The sequence below is a fragment of the Sinocyclocheilus rhinocerous genome, unplaced genomic scaffold (genome assembly GCF_001515625.1).
Source record: "Sinocyclocheilus rhinocerous isolate Xijiao unplaced genomic scaffold, SAMN03320098_v1.1 scaffold509, whole genome shotgun sequence".
Classification (NCBI taxonomy): Eukaryota; Metazoa; Chordata; class Actinopteri; order Cypriniformes; family Cyprinidae; genus Sinocyclocheilus; species Sinocyclocheilus rhinocerous.
This window is the reverse complement of record NW_015652428.1, coordinates 1,099,615-1,125,871: the sequence shown is the minus strand read 5'-3', so window position 1 is coordinate 1,125,871 and position 26,257 is coordinate 1,099,615. Positions and strand designations below refer to the sequence as shown.

Sequence of the window (26,257 nt, the reverse complement as noted above, 5' to 3'; positions counted from 1 at the left end):
ATTTTGTTGTCTATTAGATGTATATATGTAGTCGTTTAATAGCGGTCTAATTGATGACTAGTCTATAAATGGGCTATGATTAGACGTCTATTAGATTTTCACTGACAGCCCAAATTTAGCCTCGTTTTAGCCTAGACGTCTAGGCTATATTTAGACGTCTAATAGACGTCTTTTAAACGCAAAACTGCTTGCTGGGCTATTAGGCTACTGATTAGAAAATTAAGGAATGTGCATTATGCATTTCACTAATAAAGAAAAATGAAAATTCTGGTATAGCTATTAGGCCTACTCACATTCATGACTGACTTTCTTTAGCGACACACAAAAAAATATATTTTGGAAGAATATTTTGGACCCCATTGACTTGTAAGTTCTTCAACATTATTTTGTGTTGTTGTGCGAAAGAAATTCATACCGGTTTGGAACGACAAGAGGGTGAGTATCTATTCTAAATGTTGACAAATTTTCTTTTTTTTTTCTTTTTTGTCTCTTCAATGTTACAATTGCTACTGGTTTTAGTATGGTGTTGAAATTGAAGCAGATAATTTACCTTGGAGTTTCACACCAGGCTTTGTTTACAAGGAAGACAACGAAGACGAGAAAGAGGAACACGGCAACGGCGATTATTCCCGTAAACCAGTTTGGCAGAGCTTGCTCTGCTTTCTCTGAAAGAGACACGTGCCATAAATACAAGAACTGTACGTTAAAATACCTAAAACCAGAGGCGTCATGCCCATTCAAAGTGAGGGGGGCACGTGCCCCCTCAGATTTCTGAGCCAAGAAATCTTGGATGGATTTTAAAGGGGTCATATGATGCAATTTCATTTTTTCCTTTCTCTTTGGAGTGTTACAAGCTCTTGGTGCATAAAGAAGATCTGTAAAGTTGCAAAGACTAAAGTCTCAAATCCAAAGAGATATTCTTTATAAAAGTTAAGAGTCAGCCACACCTACCTAAAACGGCTCGTTCGAACACGCCCCCACATATCTACCTCACTATGTGGGAAGATTTGCATAACGCCGCCCAAATATTCACGCAAAGAAAGAAGGCGTAACTTATTGTTGTTGCCGCTGCCGCCATGTCCCGAAGACGCTGTGTGTTTCGTTGTGAAAGCGAAACTACTTTGTTTGAACAGTATGGTGAGGGGCGTAACATTTCCGTCTCACGCTTGAGGTATTCGGCCAATCACAACGCATTGGATAGCTGGCCAATCAGAGCACACCTCGCTTTTTCAGACCGATGAGCTTTGTAAAAATCGACGCGTTTCAGAAGGCGGGGCATACAGGAGAAACAATAATGTACAGTATGTGGAAAATAATGTGTTTTTTTTACTTTAAAACGCATAAACACATTTCATTACACCAAATACACAAAATAATGTTCTTTTTAGCAGCATCATATGACCCCTTTAAATGCAGCTTCCAAAAGACAAAAAAATAGCCGAATAATATTTTTTTATATTTGATACAATCACACCGGTGTGATTAGAACGCTCAGTGCTGCACATCACCAGCTGCTAAATTCAAATCTGTGTTCGCGCTTTGACTGGCGTAGACGCGTTTGTACAGCGCTGCATTATAACCAATCACACACGATTCTGCTGAGCTTATGAATGCAATGGCCAATCAGATACGTTCAGATGAGTCATCGCTGAAACGCGGTGTTTTGTTCACTTGCTCGCTGACTGAATTATAAACAACAAAGTGCATATGTGCGTAAGAATGTAAGTAAGATATTCATTTCACAGTGTAAATTGCTTCAGTGATTTAAATGGGAGTTTTTGAGAGTGCCTGAACTCTGGCTAGACTGAAGTGAAAATGTTCTTTGATAATGTAAATGTTATTTGCTCTGTAAAATGAAAATGTTAGTCACTTACAATATTGTTATTAAATTCACATGAAATACAGACATAAAGACATATCAGTCGTATTAAAAATATTTTATGGAATGACACCCATGTCTGGTACTTAAGTAAAAATTCGGGTTTTTATGTGTAGTTAATAGATTACACTATTAGTCTACTTTGCCCATCACCCATTATAGATCAATCTGGTGCAAAACGCATTTACTTACACATGTTTGAGAATCGAGATATTTCCTGATATAGTTAACACGTTTGGAAATATTTCGAATAAAAAGGAAAAAAATAAAATAAAACATAAGCCAGTCATACAGTGCTATTGTGGCTGCTGTGTCACATGACAAGCATGACGAGCCCCCACCCTACTCGTGCCCCCTCAAAAATCAATGTGCACTAGTCCTGTATACTGCTCAAATAAAGACCTGTATCCTGTCTCTACCCAGGAAACAGTTATCTGAATTTCCATAGAAGAAAAAGACAACACCCAGTGGTCTGTGCAAGTCGAGTCAATCATTTACCCGCCGCATGATATTCAGCTATCGCAAAGGAATAACAGAGATGTGACGGGTGGGACTGATCTGATTACATCTGATTCAGCTGTTATCCCAGTGATATCTGATATCAGCTATATATATTAATTTCTCTCATAAATACTGTTTTGCTCCCAAGACGACGGTGGAGTTGTTAATCCAGTGGAGGAAGTCCTATCTCCGTACAGGTTTAAGAAGTGAAGACGCGAGTCTTTAGATTTCAGCGATAAAGGAATGTGTCTGGTTAGCATTGCATGGTTTTAAATTAGGAATAGGTCACTGAAGGGCTGTTGGACACATTAAACCCACCAGTACCACTTGCTGCTGTGGAAATTAGGCTACAGTTTAGCTCAAACAAGCGAACGGTCTATTATTGACGCCGATTCGTGATTGAGTTCAAGTTCAAACAATCATTCATCAACTTGAAGTTGTTTTAAGTTAGTCAAGCGAACCTTTAAAGGAATAGTTCACACAAAAATGAACATTTGGTGAAAATTGACTCACCCTCAGCAGTCAGCACATCCAAGATGTGGATGCTTTTGTTCCTTCATCAGAACAGATTTGGAGTAATTTAGCTTTGCATCTCTTGCTCACCAAAGCATCCTCTGCAGTAGGGATGGGCGTATCGATACAGAGTCCAATCAGCTAAACCAGTCCATTAGTTAACATCTTGTGAAGTGAAAAGCTGTGTGTTTAAGAAACAACTCCATCAAGGCCTGAATTTCAAGGCATAAACCCAACTCTTGCTTGTGGCCAAAATACCAGTTCATAATCTATAATAACGCTTCCTCCAGTGAAAAAGTCCATCCCCTGTTGTCCTCTCACATCAAAATCCATCAACATATTTGTTTAGAACAGTTTGGACCGTTTTTGCTTGTAAACGGCACTTGAACTATGTATATTTCTCTCCTGGTTCAGATGATTCTGCTTTTTCACTGAAGTTAAAAATGTCTTATTGGTGGATATGTTTCTTACAAACATGCAGCATTTCAGTTCACAAGACATTAATTGATGGACTGGAGTGGTGTGGATTACTTGTGGAATTCTGTGATGTTTTTATCAGCTGTTTGGACTCTCATTCTGACGGCACCCATTCACTGCAGAGGATCCATTGGTGAGCAAGTGATGTAATGCTGAATTTCTCCAAATCTGCGCTGATGAAGAACAGATTGGATGGCCTGACGGTTGGGACTTTTTCAGCAAATGTTATTTTTTGGGTAAACTACTCCTTTAACAGCTCGCCTGACTAACCTACAACAACTTAAAGTTGAAGAATGACAAGTTTTTTTGAACTTGAGGGCATTGCTGTCCATCTTTGTCCTCTCTTATTAAACCACAAGAGATGAGTGCACATGAGAGAGCGCTCTTGAAGAGTGACAGAGCAAATGATTAACAGACCAAAACAGAGAAAAAGAGGCGGAGTTGGACAAAGACCACGATCCACCCCTCTGGACTCAAGGGACTCAGTGTCTCACAGCCCAGAGGAAATTAGCACCGCTTTATAACTAGAAAAGCGCTCTGCCCACTCATTAACACCTCGCGTAAAATACCGGCCCACTCCCCAAGGGAGCCACTTCTGCCGATGGTGTGGTAGATAGCCATGAGAGACCCCAGAGGAGACTCTTTCCACTGGCCTGTCCTGCCTCTGAGAACCAGACCTTTGGGAGGTTCACTGGGACGTCTTTGTCCCAGAAGGAGGGGCGTCTTAATTGAATACTCCCCCCCCCCTTGTCTAGTTATCTCAGGATAATGGTGGTCTTTATCAGTCGGTGAGCATGTCTTTTTGTTGTGATTGGGCTCCTTTGAGATCAATCCTGGTTGAAGCGCCGTATCCGACGTATGAAGTGTTTGGGGCCACTGGTGGGAAAAAGGCGGATAGTGACTACGCTGCAGTTAATTAAAACGGGAAAAGATGCCGTCAAAAATCCCTGATTGAATCCGTACCACCAGCCCACCGTTTCAAGAGCGAGAGCATTTGGCATTTGAGATGAATGAAGAGACTTAATAGAATTAGAGTGTTTTGATGGCATGTTGAATCTCTGGTGGGATACACACGGGCCTGTTTGTCACATGGCTTTAGTATTCATGGGAAGCAGATACCATTGAAGATCTGACTAATCTTCAATGGATGAATAAAACTCGAATTGAGCAGCACAGAACTTGATGTTGAGTCCAAAACTGAATTGTTTAGAGTGAGGTTTACTTAATGAGATAAATGAGACATGTTTGTGTTAATAGTTAAATATAATAGTGCGTTTTGATTCAGAGCTGTAATGTAGCTTATTTAAGACTTAATAAAATTACAATTTTGTTATCACTTATTCACTGTTATGTCTTTCCAAACCTCCAAAAAAGGAGTTATTTTCCAGATTGTATTGGCTGCTCTTTTCCATACAATATTTATATAAACACTGAGCTCTGAAAATGAGAAAAATCACCAGGAATAAATAAAATATATATATATTTTTTCTAATTATCATTTATATTTTATTTATTGTTTATTTATGGTGATGTATTTTTTTATTTAATGCTTTTTGGTGAACATTGTTCTCGAAGCACCATAAATAAATATTATGGTGATTTTTGGTGAAAATCACTATAAGTAAATACGCTTTATTTATGTAGATTTTTTCCACCAAATATTATATTTAAAATATAATATTATATAGTATTATGCATTTTAATATTTATTTTTATTTATTTATTTATTTATTTATTTGCACTTTTTGGTAACAATGTTTTGTCAAATCACCACAAATATTATGCAGATTTTTGGTCAAAAAGCACAACAAGCATCAATTTAAAAAATGCCATTTATGGTGATTTTTTTTGTTTTTTTTTACCAAGTAGAATATAATATATTATTTGTATAATAATATATAATTATATAATATTATAAATGATAGAATGTATTTATTTATCATTAAATATCACTACAAATAAATAAATCTAAGTGTTTTATTTATGGTGATGTTTGTCATTTTTGGAGCTCAGTGTCATATATATTCCATGTCTTTTAAAACCACAACATTTATATTTGCTAAAAATTCATCATAGCTTTTAAATCTCGTTTGCATAAATTCAAGTATGGTGCGTCAAGATGGCTTGCACCAGTTTTGATGTCAAACTTACTTCAATGTTATGATCGATCATCACTGACATCAAACCAGGTGAAAAAACATTTGGGTTTGGAACAACATGAAGGATAACCAATTTTTCATGTTTATGTGATTTATCAATGTAAAATACTGTAAAAGTTGTATGAAGTACCATTAATATTTCTCTCTCTTAGAGCCAACTGTCCATCCTCATACAAACTGTGTATTTGTGATTTCATTCTCCTCTTGATATAAAAAAGGAGTTACTGTACAGACATTTGACATGTAGCTTTATCTCTTTAGCTTGAAATGTCTCTCATGTCCTCCAGCTGATAGGATGGAGAGCGTTTGGGAAGGTCGTTCATGTATGTGGGTGTGGATCAGTGATTGGTCTGCATGGGAACTGCCCTTGGATCAGTTTTTCACAGTCCCTGTAGGGCCCCTTGGGGCCAGTAGACCGACCAATGACTTTTTCATTGGCTTTGATTCTTATCAGCCCTTCAGAGTCATATTCCCAGGGTTCAGACACCCATGTACGCCCTGCTATGACCCTGACTGTCCTCACACCCTCAGAATCTTAAAATAAGAAAGGCTTTTTCTGAGCAGGGCATATCTATGTTTTTATAGTATTAAGAGCCTGCAGTATATGTTTTAGATGGTTGAATCTAAATCTTGTTAAAGGTATTTCTTGTTATCACACCCCACTGTATTCATTTTTCATGTCAGGGATTTAACATTTTGTTCCTTACATAAAAATACACTGTATTTTCCTGACTCGCATGAGTGATTTGACAGTATTTTCATGTATCTCAGTCCCTTCAATGCAAGAATTGTTTTTCTGTTTAATCCGTCTGCTGGGTTTTTTGACACTTCGTAAAACGCTCCACTGGATATTTTTTCCTTCTCCACCTTTACAGTTGTCATGGCAACAGAAAAGATTATAATTCAGACATTTGACAATATGAACGTAATGTCCAGCAGACAAGCACTCTGTTTGCACACTCATACACTCACAATAAATTCTCTATTATATTCAGCATTTTTCAGAAGAATAGCACACATTTTCAGGTTTGTGTTTTTTATTTTTGTGGGTTTTTATATAAAATTTGTGTGATATAACATTGCATATGTTCATAGATAGATTTTCACCTTACAACAAAGGTCTTTCTACTAAATATCACATTAAAATAACCTTTTTTTTTTGTTTCTTTGCTCGTTTAATACCCAATAAAAGACTTAAAGGTACCAAGACTGGTTACTCAATCCTCTGCTAAAAAGCAGATCAAGTTCATACAAGTCAAATAAAGTGACAGAACGTTACTCGATGAATGTATCATTGCGAGATGGTCGGGTTGGAGGGGTGTTTGAGCCAAAGCCAAACGAATGAATGAAGGTGAAATGGAGATGTGAATTAATGGTGTACCATGATCACAATGCAAAAGAACAGTCTAAAGGAACAAGGGTCATCGTTACAGACACACAACATTATCCCGGTCTATGTACACGTTCTTGTACCTCCTCCACCATTTTTCTTGTATGTGTGTGGGTTTTGAAACATAATACAGAAAAACCATTTACAAAATGTTGTTTTTTTCCAAATAGCATTTTGTTGCTATTGCCACTGACGCTAGTAATGTTTAAAATAAAGTTCATAACCAATTAATTAAAATTCCCAGTATGTACACATTTGTCTTGAAGACGTTGCACAAAGCCGGGGAGTCCGTAATCATGTTTTTGTAATAATCAAGAGCATCATCATTTTTTTATCATTTACTCACCCTCATGTCACTCCAAACCTGTAGGACTTTCTGTCTTGTAAAGATATTTTGAAGAACAATGGAAGTCAATTGGGTCCAAAAACAAAAACTTTGGACCCCATTGACTTTCATTGTAAGGTTCTTCAAATTTTCTTTTTCTGGGCTCCACCGAAAATAAAAACTCTCATTTGGAATGATATGAGGGTGAGTAAATGATGCCAAAATTGTCCTTTTTTTTGGGGTGAAATATTCATTTTCTTGCTTCAAATGCTCTTTTTTTGTTGTAAAAGTCCAGCTGTTTCCAATGACCTCCTTCCCAGTGGTGTACCTGATGAGATGTGGGTACCATTCAATCTGTTTTCTTTTTGTTTCCAGGTGACGATCAACAATTCCTGCCTAAGCAACCGAGTGTGGACTACAAATCTACCTGACGTTTTCCCCCGTACCAGCGTCTCACCGCGGAGGGCACCTTAGCGTCGAAGTGCGAAGAGAAGAGCTTAACAGAAAGTCATATGTAAGAATATGCTTGTACACAACATGAACATACGCTAGTTGAGGTCCATGAAGCCCTCTCAAACCCGGGGCTCCAGAAATCAGTCTACCAACGCCAAATCAGTCATCGCTGGGCGTTTCCGTCTAGTGGGAGGCTGGAATGGTGCAGTGCCCTTGCTGAAGACCTGGACTCCACCGATGAGTCCTGGTCTTCGGTAAAGCTCTCCGGACTAGCGTCCCCGTCCAGGAGGCTCCCACAGCTGGAGTTCGGGCTCAGCATCTCCTGAAGGAGGTCATCCCGAGCCAGGGTCGTGTCTCGGGTGGCACGGGCAGGGGCTTCGCCGCCCACCATGTCGTCCTGGTCGTTGAGGAGCTTGGCCAGGAAGTTGATGTACTTCATGGCCAGGCGGAGGATCTCGTTCTTGCTGAGCTTCTTGTCCGGAGGGTGGGTTGGAATGAGCTTGCGCAGCTCGGCGAAGGCACCGTTCACGTTCTGCTGCCGCCAGCGCTCGCGGGTGTTGGTGAAAATCCGTCGCACGATTTTGGGCTGTGAACCTGCAAAGCAAAGGAAGTGTAGTCAGGTTACACTCTTTCGCAGTGGTTTGGGGTGTCACAATCTGCATTTTATTTACTTCAGAGGGTGAGCTCTTGTTCGTAACAAATCAGCGACGCGGTTGAGTGCTTTAACAGTGGTATTCTTGTGAACACACCTAAGGTGTTCACTCACTTCTCACTGATAGATTAGCTCTTTATCTCCCCCTATTTAGCCAAGAATTAATTAACCTTTCTATTATCTATGGCATTTTACATTCAATTATTCAGGGCCATTTCTCATCCTAGACAGCTCTGTTGGAACAGGCCTATCAATGCTTCACTTTGCTTGATGCACCAGTGACTTCATATAATTACACTTAGTTAAATGGATTCCCAACCTCTTGAGTTAAGGAATAATTTAAAGCGTTTTTGAAATGGTGGTTAGGGTAGTGTTACCTTTGATGCTCTTCTATGTCATATAAGAACATATTGTGTTGCGCATTTGCCATTTTCGTCTCATTAGAATCCTGCATTTCTGTGTCAGTACACGCAGCCAAACACATTGACTCATATTTGCATTTTTATAGGCAACTAGCAGCTATCTCTCCAGTGCATACACTGAATTTTTTCGGGGGGGGGGGTCGGTTCCTGTTGGCAAATGTAACCACTTTTCTCTCTCTCTTACATGCCTGATTACTGTCTTAAATCTTCTTTGTTTCACAACATTATTTTGTTCTCAGTTTATCTTAAGAAATGCATTTCCGTGCAATGCAGTATGATTTTTAGGGATGCAAAGATACTGACATTATGGAAATTGTCACTTTAGCTAACTAATATTTATTTTACTTTTTTTTTTATTTTATGAAAATGCAATTGTGACATTCCTTGGCACAAAAAGATGTTAGATTAAAGTGCATGTAAATTTCAAATTATAAATTCATAAATAAGTTGTTAGAAAATGAAAGATTAATTTAAAAAGATTTTAAGTGACACAAAGTAATTGTACATGTAATAAGCAGATAAAGACATCATGAAGTTATTTTGTTTGTTTTAATTTATCATTTTAATTTTGTATGTTCTCTTCCTTATTATGTATTATTTTACTAAATCTGGCTTGTTTGGTGCATGGTGTTGTTTTAGATGGAGAGAATGAGACTGAGATGATGGATGGGAAATCATGAGAAGAAAGAGAAAAGCACAGCCAAAGAGTGGCTTACCATACTTAAAAAGATCTAAAATGCTCCTACCATCGCTGATTTCAACCTCATAAGGTGCAGGTCTGCGTTTCACTCGACTGCTGGGATACATCCCATACTGATCCGCTTCTTCAGCAAAACCACTGAGGACAAACACACACAGTGATTTAAGCAACTGGAAATGCGAAAAATGATCCTAAAAGGTTCCTGTTTATCTGCTTCAAATGTCATTGAACAAAACAGAACAGAATAGAAATAGCTTAGAAAAAAAGTGTATATAAAAATACATTTGAATGCATTATATTTATCTTTGACATATTCCAACATAAACTGCCTTTAAAAATAAGAACGCACTTAAATACATAATTAGAATACAATAAGCTTAGAAAAGTGTGCATATAAAAATACATTTGAATTAATTATATTTATCTTTCACATATTCCAAGATAAAATGTCTTTAAAATGAGAAAGCACTTAAATACTAAAGTGTTAGATTATAATAGAAAAAGCTTAGAATACGTGCATAGATAAATACATTTTAATGCATTATATTACATATTCTTAGATAAAATGTCTTTAAAAATCAGAAATGAAACAATTAAATTTTAAATTATAGAGTAGAATAGAAAAAAGCTTAGGAAAAAGTGTTTTAAAATAAATTTTAATGCATTAGATTTATCTTTAACATATTACATTGCTGATGGAGAAAACGAAGTGTTTACATTTAATATAGCCTATCGAATAGAATAGAATAGAATAGAAGTGGAAAAGAGTAAGGAAAAATAGAAATGTCTATATATACATTTAAGTGCATTATATTTAACATTCTTTTATTAGATAAGGAGAAGATGATAAAATAAATAATAAAAAAGATGAACCTTTTAATACAGTATAGGCTATATGTTTCAGGACCATTTAATATACACTTTAATAGGCTAAATTGCAAGTAACTGTATGTTTTGATAGAATTATAGTGTAGTCTACCGTTTATTTCAGGTATCGTAAAATAAATAATATTGTAAGAAATAGTGTAAGAAAATGTAAAAACGAGAAATTAAAGATTGTAAAATAGTATCATGCAAATTCATTAGGCTATGTATTTCGTAAATGCATCTTATTTTGCAACAAACGTTTAAATGTATGTATTTATTTAATATTTTGCTTTGCATGCTGTGTAAAAGTAGAAGTTACCTGTTAATAGTGGCGAGCGGTGGGGTCATGTTGCTGTAGAGCATCGCTCGTGCCGGGAGAGGGAAAGCGGGCGGACTCAACTGCACCATTCGAGTGGCGCTCAGCGGGTCTCTGGGAGGCAGCGGCAGTGGAATCGGTGGTCTGCACAGCTCGGTGGTCTGCACCTTATGGCTGATGTCTGCCTTCAGCTCTCTGCCTTTTATATCCGCGCTCCCTCCTCTCCTGGACAGCTCGATCACCGCCACTTCCTTTTTTAGCTCGATGGCGTGGTGAGCCGTTTCCTTGGCAACGCCATTAAGGACGCAGCGCTCCTCGGGGAGCTGATGCTCTCCCGTCTCCGCCGTCGTGCCTTCCTGTTTCCCGCATGCATCTCCCTCCTCGGGCGCGGTGTCGCGCGGGGGAGATCCGCAGCCCTCCGTGCTCGGGCTGAGCGGAAATTGCTCGGATTTCAGTTTTTCCATCATCCTTCAGTCAAAATCCAAAAAAGCGGTTTTCCCAAAAGCCTATGTATATAGTGGTATCCAAAGGAAACTGTAATTCCCAACCAATCCAGCGCCTGTTTAGCTTCTCATCGGAGGTCACCTGTGAAAGAACACACCTTTGATTGAGCGGAATTGAACGCCTGCGTTATTACGCGCATCCTTTCTGTCCTGAGCGCGCGCTTGACTGGAAGCACTGACAGTGTACAGTAATGCAGCTCTATGACAGCACGTGTCATGTGTGTCTCACTCAACTGCTGGAGCCATGCAAAGGCCGGATTTACTCTTCCATGAATACATAGACAAGCAAGTTTGTTTAAATGTAGCCTACAAACTAAAATTAGACATTTGATGCATTTCAAAGAGTTTTTGATCAAATTTGTTTTACGGTGTGTGCATGTGTGTTTAGTGTTTTTTCCTTTTTTAATTATTTTTTTTATTTCTCGTCTCGACCTGACCTTGGTCTGTCATAGGCTATCATCATTCTGCTCATGGTATCTGGAGATAAGCGTGTCATACCGGTGTCTTGGTTGGGAAAGAGCTTATCTTCGGCTAACATTGTTCTACATTTTAACAGAATATAATCTGTAGAATTATTACATCACATATTCAATAACACCTTCCCAAATTTGCATATTAAATCATATTCTTACATTTAAACGACCAACTTTGTTATTATTTTAACATGACTCGTCACTATAATCTAAATTAATATAATTTCGTATATTTCTATATAACTTCATATTAGCCTATTTATTTTGGATGTGATGTTACTGTCAATATGGTGGTGGCTTAATTTATTTATATGCGTTGTTAATTATGTCTTTTCATTTTTTAATCCAGGATTGGAGCTAAAACGAACGTTTTTACGTCAGTAGTTGCGTCTATTTTTGCCTGGTTTTAAATATTATAGATACTTAAAATAGCTTTTAGCTTTTTTTGTAGTTGACTGGTTGTTTATAATGTAATTTCGTCGTCGCAAAAAAAAAAATGTATTTCTAAGATTGATGCACGATAACAGGCCTATTAGTTTTATGTTGTTTTCATTCACAGAGAATCCAGTGTCATCTACTTTTAATAAAGTTTGTTTTTGTGTTTAAATATACTACATGATCATTACCCTACATCATACCCAATTTAGACACATTTTTACATTTACGTCTTTCGGTTCACTCCATAGCTATTTAATAATGTCTCTTGTATTTATAATATAGGCTTATGCAAGTGCTTATATTTGCTCCGAGTTGCTTTAAAACAACCAGATCTGACGATAATAAACAGAGGCTATTTGCACGGTCTCAAATAGACTTAATTCGACACGTGAATGTCAATAAACTTGAAAAACAAATAATCCGTGTTTAGGATATATTTATAATAACCCGACCAAAATGTCAATTTTAGTTTTATAAATGAAATATCGACGAGTTTCGTCCATTTATTAATGGAGTTATGGTGGCTGTTATTTTAAGCACTAAACGGGGAAAAAAGAAAATAGCATTTTATGTGGAAAACTGAATCGAATTTCGTAACTTTAGATTAAACGATTATGTCTAAAACGCGCCTTAATTATAGAATAAATGCCAAATCGATGTCTGCCTTCTGCAGGCTCAAGGGCCTATTTGCTCCAAGACCGAATACAACCAAAATATATATATAAAAATCATATCTGACCTTATAAGAATCATCTGGCTTCGATAGAAAGCCTAATTATGACCTGCATTACTATCAAATGAGCGCAGAAACACTGATATTCGCCTCTTACCGTCATCGGGCGGTGGATGTTAGTGTGTGCATGGAGCCATTTTGTGGTGGGTCATCCATGTCTGAGGTTTTAGAAGCACTGAAGTGCTGTGTGGAACTGGAAGTGAGGTCTATATAATTCCACATCACGTCCAGCGCGCGCCTCTCAGTATGGGGAGCGGAACACGGGCGCAATGTGGCCAGGCGAGATAAGAGCGCAGTGGCGGCCACTGCGCGGTCGATAAGCCCTAAACCCATTATTTATGAAATGATTCATTATTATTTTGCTTTTTATCGAGGGCAAATGCGAAGAGAAAAAAATAGACTTATATTGTGAATGGATATGCATAAAAAAATAACTCAGCAGATCGAGGGGAAAAAACGAATGCGTAATATTGTTGAACTGCTTCAGGGCTTAATCAGAAATTAATTATGCGGCCAAAAGTAGCACGTTTTCAGTGATATCAGCTGGGGATGTAGGGTTGAAAAGTACCATTAGCGGCTGTTTGTTTTACACATTTCAGCGTTTTCGGGCGTTCAGATTAAACTGGAAATTATGTAGGCTACATAACCCACACTCGCTGAGTTAAACATGTTAGACAGGATATAAAGGTAGACAGACACAAATTGCAAAAGCTAACTGTTGTGAATTCTACTTCATTTCTGGTCAATCCAAGAATGCACAAAACTAACCATGTTAATGGTTAAAACTAACTATGTTAATGATTTTAATAGGGGACGTTGGATTTAATTCTTCACATGTATTTTGTCTCATTTACCTGTTTTAAGGTAGGCTACACATCTTCACAAATTCTTTAGAATAGAACAAATAAATGTAATAATTAAGGATGCACAATATATACTTGTGAACAACATCAGCATTGTTAAAATCGAGCAGAATTGGATCATATTGTAAGCAAATGTCTGATATTTGATATTTAGGCTCTTTAAAATTATACAATTTAAATAATTCTTAATTTTTACTTCTGTTTACAATGTTTTGATGCATTATTGCACTTAAAATATGTAAAATTCTAATTTGGAGATTTGAACACTTTTTAAAATCTAGGCCTATATGTACAATTTCATATATTTATTTAATTTTTTTTTATTTTATATAATTATAATATTTTCTCGCTTTATATAGGCCCTGAGTGTTATTTTTTACATACAATTAAAATATATAGGCTGTATAATGTATAATACTGGCTTTAACTTGAGCCAAAATGTCAGTATTGTTGCATCCTTGATATTCGATATATGTTATTTAATATAGGCCTATAATTAATACATTATTGTGACAGTTTATATCATAATAGACTATAAAAACGTGACTTATCTACTATATTTGTAGCCCAATGTGCACCTATATTCAGAAGCCATCTGAAAAGGAGTATGGTTCAGTTGCATCATAATTTGGTCACTCATATGTTTTTCTCTGCAGTTACGAGCAAATGTTTGCGTGTACTAAAGATGTTTCGATGATGGTGGAGATATAAAGCCCATTAGCTCGTCATCATCGTTGTCAACACATTTACTCCAACATTAGCACAGATAACCGTAATTGTCAGCACTGGAGAGGCGTGTCAGGTATAGAGGAGAATGCAGACAGCTGATAAATAGGCTATATCTTCATGAATGAATGTATGAAATAGACGCAGAATAATATGTGGGAAATCAGCTCCATCATCTGAGAGCCTTTGATCTCGGGCCGTTGTTAGTTCATCGCCACGGATTTTGAGTGATTTGGGAAGGATGCCCTGCGAGACTAGCCAGAATTTGGTGTAAACCTCAAAGGAGCACCTTGCGGAGTGCGATAAGACGGTATCAGTGAGCCAACGACCCCGGGTTCATCCATCAGACAGGGATGAGAGCCACTGGGTGTACTAGTGCTGTTTGGCAGACACTACCACCATGACAGCTTCCTCCCATGATAAGCTTTTCCACATGTTTGCTCAATCCAATATAAATCTGCTCTAAATTTACTCCATTATTTCCAGGTGTTAATAATAAACACCCAGCCCAAGAACATTAAATGTACCCATTCAAGATGCAGACTAACTCTCTCCTTCTCATGGTGGACTCAAATTGACCCTTCACACTTGAGGTAAGTTCTTCTTGAGTTCTTCAAACTTTTAAATGACTAAATGTTCGGAAAACTACATATCTTCATTTTCACCCGTTTCCCCATAAGCAGGAAAATGATTGTTGTTTAGAAGCATGATCGGATGATCTTGTCACGATTCTCAGTGCTCGAGGACGAACTCGTCCGTGCATCTGATCACGCCGATGTCACGACCAGCTTCCTGCAGGCCTCCCTGACCCTGACCAATAGAAATGGGTGAGTTATGGGTGTTTGATTGGAGCACTGCACGAATCACGTCGTTAAGTTATTATTAAGTCGCTGTATAATAATTAGAATACCCACCTCAAACGAAGTCAAAACTAACAGTTGGGAGATTTTAAAGTTTTCGTTTCCATCTCATAGCAGTGTTTTCAACCAATGTTTAAGTAACGAAAGGAGTGAGATTTAGTTAGTCAGAATGCGCTAAATAGTCGCGAACCAAACTGTATCGTTACTTATTATTATATCTCAAGATAACGTGTTACTAAACGCCTGATGGTCAGTGAAACGTGCAAGGGAAACAAACAGATAGCTATTTGGGTTTGCGCGACAAACGTCCAGCCGATTTGGCGTAGAAAATTAGGCTACATCATAACTGAAGATCATTGCATTAAATTAGCCAGAGTACAGTTGTAGCCTACTTTTGAGAAAGACATAAATGGGAAAAGCATACAGCATTCGCTGTTCAGGAGCCTATTGATGAGATTTAACAGAACAGATCGGATTAAATAAAATTTAAATTAGGTACAAATAGTCCGTACTCAAAAACCACGATATTTGTTTTATTTAGTCATTCATTCGTTTTTATAAAATACCACAACAAAACTCAAAATCGCTAGGCTATAATATGACAAAATAATAACTTGTGGTTCAGTAGGCTAAGTGAGTCTGATAAATTCAGTAAGCGCTCTGACTGGAGTGCTTTTGATTCGCTAAAAAGAAAGGCCGACTCATAAGAGTCGAATTCGTTTAGGAATCGAACTGGTTTATTTGTATGTTTTTGATTCTGTTAAAAAGAACAGTCTCAAATGAGTCGTTCGTTGGGTACCATTGGTTGCTCTATTTGGCTTTGATTCACTGTAAAGAACCGGCTCATAAGAATCATTCGTTCAGGAATTGGACTACCACTAGTCGCGCTGTATGTTTTGACACACTGAAAAGAACCTGCTCATAAGAGTCATTTGTTCGGGAATCGGACTACAGCTGGTCACGCTGTATGTTTTTTATTCACTAGAAAGAACCTGCTCATACTAATTAAAAAAATATACCAAACGTAGAAGAAATTAGAAGAAGTTGAGGCATTAGAGAAAAAGAGGGGAGCATTTGTAATGGTGATTACGCCCTCTAATGGCGGGATTTGGTATTGTGGCAATATCATGAATCCTCACAGTGTCTGCGCAAATTTTCTCAATGCAGCATCGCCCTCTAATGGTTAGACACTGTATGACATATTACACTCATTTGTTTGCCTGTTCAGTGGTAGCTCAAGAAAAAAGGTACAAAAATAAACAGGGAAAAGATCATTGTAAGGGAGAGGTTAAGGAAGTTACCGTAATTTTATATTATATATTTTATATATAGTATTTTCTACAGATCAGACTTCATCTGCTTTATATGTAGTTGTATTATATTATTATTTTGTATTTAATAGAATATGGCTTATATTCCTAATATTGCTTAAAGGGTTAGTTCACCCAAAAATGAAAATTCTGTCATTAATTACTCACCCTCATGTCGTTTCAAACCCGTAAGACCTTAGTTCATCTTCGGAACACAAATTAAGATATTTTTGATGGAATCTGAGAGCTGTCTGACCCTGCATAGACAGCAACGCAACTGAAATGTTCCCAAGTCCAGAAACGTAGCAAGGAGATCGGTAAAATAATCCATGTGACATCAGTGGTTCATCCGCAATTAAACGAAGCTACGAGAATACTTTTTGTGCGCAAACGGAAAAAAAAAAACGACTTTATTCAACAACTTGTCTCCTCCGCATCACCCTGGTGCCATTTTGAAGAATATCCGCTGGACGTAAACAGCGTATGCTGTTCTGTGTCAGCTGCGTCACACGTATACGCTGTTTCCGTTCAGATCAAATCACAACAACGTATAAACAGATCTGGCATGACGCAGGAACATTTCATTTTTGGGTGAACTAACCCTTTAATGTAGGCTACCCCTAATATTTTAGCAGTGGTGTATTTATCTCAGTTGTGTACAAAAGGCATTGTATGCTATTCTTGACAATAAAGACTTAAAGTTATAACACCATACAGAAATTAAAACTGTGAGCTTTGAGCTAATTTTGTACAAACTTCCTTTTTTTAGTAATTCAAAACAATGTCCACTAGCCAAAATCAGAAAAAATATAATTTGGGATGATAATCATCAAAGATTTGAACAATTAGTCAATACAATCAGTCTGATTGTACCTAGCTGATAGGATTAAAAAAATGTTTTTTAAATCTTCAGTTTTGTAAAAAAAAAAAAAAAATTTTTAGAACAGTTGATTCAGTAGATTTCATATAATCAGTGATCAATAATTTACTGTGCATATATTTGTTTTGTGTCTTGCAGGTACCTAAAATGTCCACTAGATGGAGCTATTCACTAAGCTACTCCTTCATGTGTGTCCCATCTTCAGTCCGTATAAGGTCGTACAGTTTGTCTTCACTGAAGAGAGGAGCTTTATGGAAAGTTGTTTTCACAAGGAAGACATTCTTTCCACTTAAACCAGGTCACGCCACCCCTCCCCTCCTGACATATTTGCCTTGTGCAACCTACATTATAGACAAAGTAATCCTATGGATCTTCATATTAGACATACATTAAATCTAACAATTAACAGATTTCCATAGAACCCTGCTTGATTTTTGTATAACACAGAAAAACCTAAAGGAATATCAGTTATATAATTTATAAGCGGTTATTTCCAGTATTCTAAACAGTGTTCTTTTGTATCTCCAAAGGTTTTTGTGCCTAAGGGTGGCTGCTGAATCCCTTGTTACAGAGTCAGCAGAATTAGTGGCGTCTGACATGGACTTTGATGTGGCTACTGTAAACCATACTACAGTAACCCACAGCTGGCTCAGTGTAACACAGCGTCATCAAGTGAGAGCAGAGAAGACATGAGGTCATGAATAAACAGAAGTGAATGGAGTAAGTGTGCTGTTTTCTCGTCAGGTCCTACTACAGAGTATTTTTTCAAGGCCTCGCTTGGCAAGAAGTTGAGGGTGTGTTCCTTAAGTTGAGGGTGGAATTGCTTGATTCACAGCTGTAATTTACTGTAATGTATCATTCCTTACAAAAAAGTACTATGATAGAAGCAGTAAAGGTATCAGATAGTAGTACTGAATGATTAACATATTCATACACTATGATATTTAAATCCCTTACAAAAAAAGAGTTATGGACATGCACTCTTAAAAATAAAGGTGCTTCAAAAGGTTCTTCACAGCGATGCCATAGAAGAACCATTTTTGGTTCCACAAAGAACCATTCAGTCAAAGGTTCTTTAAAGAACCATCTCTTTCTTACCTTTTTGTAATCTGAAGAACCTTTTTTCACCACATAGAACCTTTTGTGAAACAGAAAGGTTCTTCAGATGTTAAAGGTTCTTTATGGAACCATTTAGACAAAAAGGTTCTTCTATGGCATCGTGAAGCACCTTTATTTTTAAGAGTGTGGTACAAGCATGGCTTTTTGAACATGTACCATGGTAGCACCATGGTATTCTCGGAAATACCATACAAAAACCATGGTACATAAATTTCAGTACCTTCATATATTTCAATACTATCACTGTGCCACCATAGTACACTTTTGTAATGGTATTATAATGCCATGTCCATTAAAACCACAGTATTGCCATGGTACAAGTCCAAAATGTATCATCATGGTTCCATATCCATAAAACCACAGTTTTATTAATGGGAAATGTAAAAAAAAGAAGGTATTACCATGGTAAAATTAAAAAAAAACATAAAAGTAGCATGATTCAGATTCAAAAAAATATAGTAGTACCATAATACTCATAGGTCAAGTGAAGTACACACAATCGCAGGTTTGGACTGTAGGAACTTTTCGTTGCGTCAGGAGAAATCTTACATCTGTTTATGTTAAAGGGGTCATATGATGTTGCTAAAAAGAACATTATTTTGTGTATTTGGTGTAATGAAATGTGTTTATGCGGTTTAAGGTTCAAAAAACACATTATTTTCCACATACTGTACATTATTGTTTCTCCTCTATGAAACAATAAAGTTTCGCTTTCACAACGAAACACACAGTGTCTCCACAACATGGCCACGTCGGCAACAGCAAGAATGAAAGTTGCGTAACTTCTTTCTTTGCATGAACATTTGGGCGGCGTTATGCAAATCTTCCCACATTGTGATGTAGACATGTGGGGGCGTGTTAGAACGAGCCGTTTTAGGTAGGCGTGGTTGACTCTTAACTTTTATACAGAATATCTCTTTGGATTTGAGACTTTAGTTTTTGCAACTTTACAGATCTTCTTTATGCACCAAGAGCTTGTAACACTCCAAAGAGAAAGGAAAAATTTAAATCGCATCATATGACCCCTTTAAACATGTCATACTGTGCATGCTTCGCATTCCAGGTATTGTGGATCATTATGGATCATAATTGTGTGGTGGGGGTTTAGGTGTAGGAGGAAACTAGCGAGGGATGAGATCATAAGCGAGAGGAGTGTGTGTCGTGGCTACAGATGTGCTCTATTGCTCTCTCTGGCTCTTATCTCTGCAGGTTGAGAGAATGATTCATCCATCAGCTCGGCGAGCGGCTCGGTCTGCTGTTTCTCAGCTCTATAAATACACAGCCCACGCTAAATTAGATGCAGAGGGGGCGCTGCTGTCCAAGTAGAATTACCTCACAAGCGTGTATATGTGGGTCTTTCACCTTTCTACGTCAAGCTCTGAATCACCAGCCAGGTTACAGCATTCTTTTTTTATCACTTCACATCCTGGTGCATTTTCTTGGAGCGGACAGGCGTGCTGAATTGAATCTATTTTAAAACACAAGGTTGACTGGCTCTGCATAGGGGAGGCGGATGTGTCACATTGCTTTATGTTCATAGATGATCTGCCATATTAGCATGCCTGCTCCCAGACAGCCTCTGATTATGTTTGGCTGGAAGCGTGATGAAATCACGTGTGTTGGCAAATGTATGTCTGAGTGTTCTCATCTCAGGTGTTGAACCCTGACCTCCGGGGGGTCCTTGGGCTCCTGGTCATGGCAAAATTAAGGGACTGTCTGGTAGGGGGGTCTGTCTGGGGAGAGATTGATTTGAAGTGATGCTGTTTTGACTGCCATGTAGTTAGCCTGGAGGGAGTGGTTTTTGGACACTTATGATGAGGGACATGTCTTCTACCTGGCAGACATGCTAATGCAGATCACGTTAGGTATCATTACCATAAGAGGTACAAAAGCAAAGGGAACTGTTCTCATCATCCGTGCATTTTTTCTTTGGCGCACAACATTTATGACTTCATTGGCAGTTTCTTGAAAACAGATCCATTTTTGAACCATTACATCAGGACTAGAATCCTTATTGTTTTATGTAGCTCAATTGGTAGAGCGTGTTCCAAACGATGGGTTCGATTCCCAGAGAAGCCACTGTCATAAAATATATTTGCTAAAGTTGCTAAAGTGTCTAAAAATGAACGTTTCTTGGTATTTCCGTTCCTGACTCCTGTGACATTTGACGTTTAATCTCCTCCAAAGGTGTGCCGGTACTAAGGACACTATAAGCTATCACATTCAAACAAAGCATTCTGGGCAGTGCTAGGTGTACAGAGACTATATACCGTATATGTTTTATCCTCGTCATAAATGCAACTGACTTTGAACAATAAGGCAGCTTGCTGGCAGGACGTTGGCCCCCTGTGCCCCCCAGGGTGTATGTGGGGGTTGGGAAAAGCTGTTGGAAGTATAAAAAAACGAGGAGGTGGCGGTGGAAGGGGGCGACCATGCTTTTTGTGTATTGTGTTGTGACGGAGGTGGTGTGTGACATGAAGGGGTAAAAAAGGAGTCCTAGATGGCGTACGAGGGGAGTGGGGGTTGCTGATGAACCTCCGGCAGGAATGTGTTTACCTCACACGCCCTGCCCCCACTCATCTGTGACCCCCGTCACAGTTCCCAGGATGGGGTCCTGATTTGGGGGTTGTGCCCCCTTTGTCTTGAGGTTTTTGTCGCTCTCGTTACCATTTGACTCCTTGAGGCGTTTTGCAGGGAATGGAGTTAAAGTTTGGTTCCCCTTAAACAAGCTGTCTACAACATTTCCAACCAATCAGTCCATGCGGAAAAACAAATGCCATCCGAGGACATTCATCTGTGGCTAACTGATGCAAATTTCACACATTTATGATTTTTTTGCCCCTCCTCTATAGGATCCTGACATCCGTTGAGATGTGTCATTAGCTTGAGTAACATCTCCGATGCACCCGTGTGATGACTCGGTTTTCTCTTGGGATGAATTTATCAACTCTGTCTCTTACTTTTTCCCCTCAGAGAAGAAGAGCAGTCGGTGGGCTAATATCTGGCGTACCTCAGGGCTCACAGCTAACCCTCAGAGTAATTGAAATAATAACGCATGCTGCCTGGAGCACCCGGAGTGATTACACTGTTTGGGTTGCTAATTCCACTTTCCCCCGCACGCAACTATAAACACGGTAATGCATCGGCCCGCCTCAGTACTCTTGTTTGTTGTTGTTCCGCAGCTTGACGGCTGCACTCTCTTCCACCCCCCAGGGAGCGTGTGGTGTTCTTATCTTCTAAATGTCTCCAAATGACCACAGCAGTAAATGGCTCCTTTCTGGAAAAGGGATAAATCCTTGCAGAGAAGAGTTGCTCACTAAAAACTACTCTAAAAGAAACTACTGAAAAAAAATTTAATTGCATCATGGCATGTTTTGCTAACTTTATTAGCAAGTCAATCTTAAAAGTTTGTTGCAATTTAATTAACATAGTTACATAAACATGGTTCTTTCAACGCTATCTGAAGTGCTAGCTTCTAGTTAGCTATCCAATAATGTTAGTTTGTGAATTAAATCTAGTTACTCCAGAATATCACTCTAATATTACATCATGTTTTGCTAACTTTTATAACAAGACCACTTGATGATTTATTTTGTCTGCCTTAGAAAAGTTTGTTCAGTTTGTTTAAAAGTTTGCATTCAGCATAACTAGTTACATAAATCTAGTTTATTCAACCCTATTTGAAGAGCTCGAGTTAAAATGAGTATCTATCCATAAATACTAATCAAGTTAGTTCAATAGTTCAATACATTCAATATTCACATTCAATTCAATATTCAATTCACATTCAACATCCATAAATATCAATCAAGTTAGTTCAATACATCAATAGTTCTTGGCGCTGATTGTTTATTTCAAGTAGTATGCAAGAAACTGAATGTGAAAAGGATTAGTTAGTAGCATTGCTACTTTTAGCTAGTTACTCCCTAACATTTATCTTATACTACATTTTGCTAACATTTTTAACAAGACAACTTGCTAATTTCTTTTGTTAATCTTAGAAGTTTGTCGTAGCTGAATTCAACCCTAACTATACAAACACAAAACTAGTGCTTTCAACCCTATCTGGATAGCTAGCTTTAAAATTGGTTATAGTTAACCTATGAGTACTGCTAGTTTCTACAACGTTTTGATAACATTTTAGAAAGACAAGCAGCTAATTATTTTTGTCAGTCTTAGGAAAGTTTGTTGAAGTTGAATTCAACCTAATTATACAAACACAAATCTGAATAGCTAGCTTTAAAATGTGCTCTTTTTACCTATCAATTACCGCTAATTTATACTACAAAGCCACTAATTACTTTGGTCAATCTTAGAAAAGTATGTTGACGTTGAATTTAATCTACTCATAAACACAAATCAAGTACTTTCAACCCCGTCTGACAAGCTAGTCTACCAAATACCTCTAGTTTCTGAAACTACTGAGCTAGAGATGAGTATGTTTATTAGCAATTTGTGAAAAATCGGTAAGTAGAGTATTGGACAGAAGTAGTGAAACTTGTGGTGGGCCCTAAACAATCACTTGACTATCATGACATGACATGACTTGAGTTGCTACTGCTGGGATCATATAAGGGTGGCGCCCAGGGTACAGGTCACGCCACATGACCGTAAAGTGAGCTCACCTCACACAATTGTGTGTTTTGTGTTCGTTCAACCAGTTTAGAGTGTGACACCACAGGAACACACCTTTGCCTCAGGCTCTGATCATCTCCACATCCAGTTGTCAACAAACTTGTCCTTTCTCTCTCAAGCTGTATTGTTTTGAAGGTTGTGGAGGAGTGGCAACTGTTTTGATGTTAGATTACAGACTTGGTAATGTCTTTTATTGATAGTAGAAGTAGTGGGAGGGGAGCTATTATGTAATTGCTAATGTTGATAGTCAGTGAGGTTTGTGTTTCTACTGCATGTCTAGGAGACATGCATCAATTATGAGGAGTGTAATTCAGGGGTCCGGATTGCTGTCATGCCTCCGGCTAGAACCCATGTGACACGCTTGTGACGCACAGCAGTGACATTAAAACATCCTTGCTCTAACATCCTAATGCTGTTTCTCTCTCTCTGCTCTGTTTACAAAAATAGCAACCGTCATACAGGGCCAACAGCTCTGCACACACACGCTGAAACTGAATGAAGTAAAACAAACACACTTAGCTGTTCGGCACACTGGGCAGTGTGAGACCGAGGGACGTTTCATTTTACTCCCCTCTAAACATCGCCCCACTTCTGTCCTGGTTATGTAATTTCAAGGGTAATAATATAGGACAGAGTGTCCTTGCTGCTCTGGACTTATGAACAAACAGATAGGAGGGGTGATGGAGAACGGAAGTATCTATCTATCTATCTATCTGTCTGTCTGTCTATCTGTCTCTGTCTTTCACACACACTCACAGTCTGCTACTGTTCTGGACAGATCAAATTAAATCTGTCTGTGTTGTCTATGTAGAGGTATAAAAGGGAGTGAAGAGTAGAAAAAATAAAAACAAAAGTGTCAATATGTGGGAAAGAAGAGAGAAAGAGAGTTGGGTGTATGTAAGGGGCCTGCAGAGAGGTAAAAAGAGCTGTGTGTGTGTTTGGATGATGAATGGCCGGCAGTGTTCGCAGGAAGTGCATGATTACACACAGACGTGATGGTAGAAGCACCAATACAAAGACACAGACAGGAGAGCCATGGGAACAAACGTTAAGCTCTGTTACAAAACCTAGTGAGCTCACTATCTAGATTGCATCGTAGGCACATTTTTGATTCTAAGACTCTTTCAATTGATAGGCATTATGCTGCCTTTTTATGTACCTTGTTTTGGCTATCTATCTATCTATCTATCTATCTATCCCAGAATGCATTGATTATGCTATCTATCTATCTATCTATCTATCTGTCTATCCCAGAATGCATTGCGATTATGTGATCTATGTATCTCTCTGTTTATCTATCCCAGAGTGCATTGCGATTGTTATCTATCTATCTATCTATCTATCTATCTATCTATCTATCTATCTATCCCAGAATGCATTGATTATGCTATCTATCTATCTATCTATCTATCTATCTGACACACAAACACACACACACACATATGTGCACACTCTCACAGTCTGCTACTGTTCTGGACAGATCAAATTAAATCTGACATCTAAGCACCCAAGGATGTTTTTCATGCACACAGTAGCACCACCCCTCCTCCACGCCACACAAAGACACAAACAAAAACATGCGTTTCCAACACCCTCACCCTTCTCAAGCACACGTGCGTGGATGCATCCACAAACAAACAAATGAATACACACTCAGACCAGATTTGCAGCTGATGTCAAACAAGGCCAGCAGCCCCTCCCCCCAACAACAGCCCCCACCACAGATTCACTGAAGTCATGCTGGGACAGCATCTGCTGTCACCAATACCTCCACCCCCAATTTCTTAAAAATCTCCCCTTCTGCTCCAACATCCCCCTTCCACCACCTTTTGTTTCCGCTCCACACACATACACACACACAAAGTATCTGGCCTTTTTTATTGCCCAATTTGTCCTCTATACAGACTGTCAGTCCATTTTGAAACATACTTATTAGACATAGCGCTGTTGCATAACATTACAGTACATACTGTTTGGCTACCATTGTATGTGACGTGTCAGATAATACCATGGTACTTTTATATATACCATGGTGTTTACTCAGAAAAGCACTGTGGTGATAACATGATACACTGATGGTGTTAAACGGCAATACCATGGTACGTTGAGACGTAACATTGTACTAGATGATTCAAATATTAACTGACCATGGTATTTGCAACCAGTACCATGGTACCACGTCGAATACTATAGTATAATTTTTAATGACTTGAAGTGTCATGGTAAAAAGTGTCATAGTACTACCATTTTGGACATGTACCATTTACCATGGTATTGTCTGAAGTTCCATGTAAATACCACGAGTATCTTGTTAATGACTCACAAAAAAGTACCATGGTATTTTGGAAGTTCCATGTACTACAATATAAAAACCATGGTATATGAATTTAAGTACCATTGCATATTTCAGAGTACCATAGTAATACCTTCTGATACTATCACAGTACCATGGTACAGTGTGGTACCATGCCTAAAACCATGGTATCTTTCAAAATATCAAGGTAACCTGGTAAGTAACGAGGTAAGTATTTTGTTAATTCAAAGAATACTATCGTATTGCTATCACGACAGTGTCCGAAAACCAGGGTGCATTTCCAAATTAACATAGTTATACAGTAGTATCCTGTCCAAAAACTATTGGTGCTTTTCCACAGCATGGTATGGCTCGGTACAGCTAGTACTGTACCTAGTACCTGGTACCTTTTTTAGTACCACCTTGGTTGAGGTTCCAAGCAAGCCATACCGATACTAAAATGTGACGTGTAAACACTGCAGATCACTGATTGGTCAGAGAGAATCGTCACTACCAGTGTCATTGGATTTTGATTTAAATAGTCAGCAACAGCCACCACAGTACCATTTGTTCGCACAAATTTTTTTAAACGGCTTGCTTTAAACAACCGTCGCACGCAACTTGAAAAAAATGGCTGTATCATAGTCAGTAGATGAGGTGACGGTGCAACTATAATGATTAGTTTATAATCCCACCCACTTTGAAGCGGTACTAAACTGCAGTGGAAAAGCAAACTGAGCTAAAGTAAAGCGAGCGAGAGTCGTGCCGAG

At 38.3% G+C, this 26,257-nt stretch overlaps 1 pseudogene; it reads right to left on the bottom strand.

The window, feature by feature from the left end:
• Positions 1-7,334: 7,334 nt before the first annotated feature.
• Positions 7,335-12,971, bottom strand: LOC107715066 (T-cell acute lymphocytic leukemia protein 1 homolog; annotated as a pseudogene).
• Between the last annotated feature and the right edge of the window lie 13,286 nt (positions 12,972-26,257).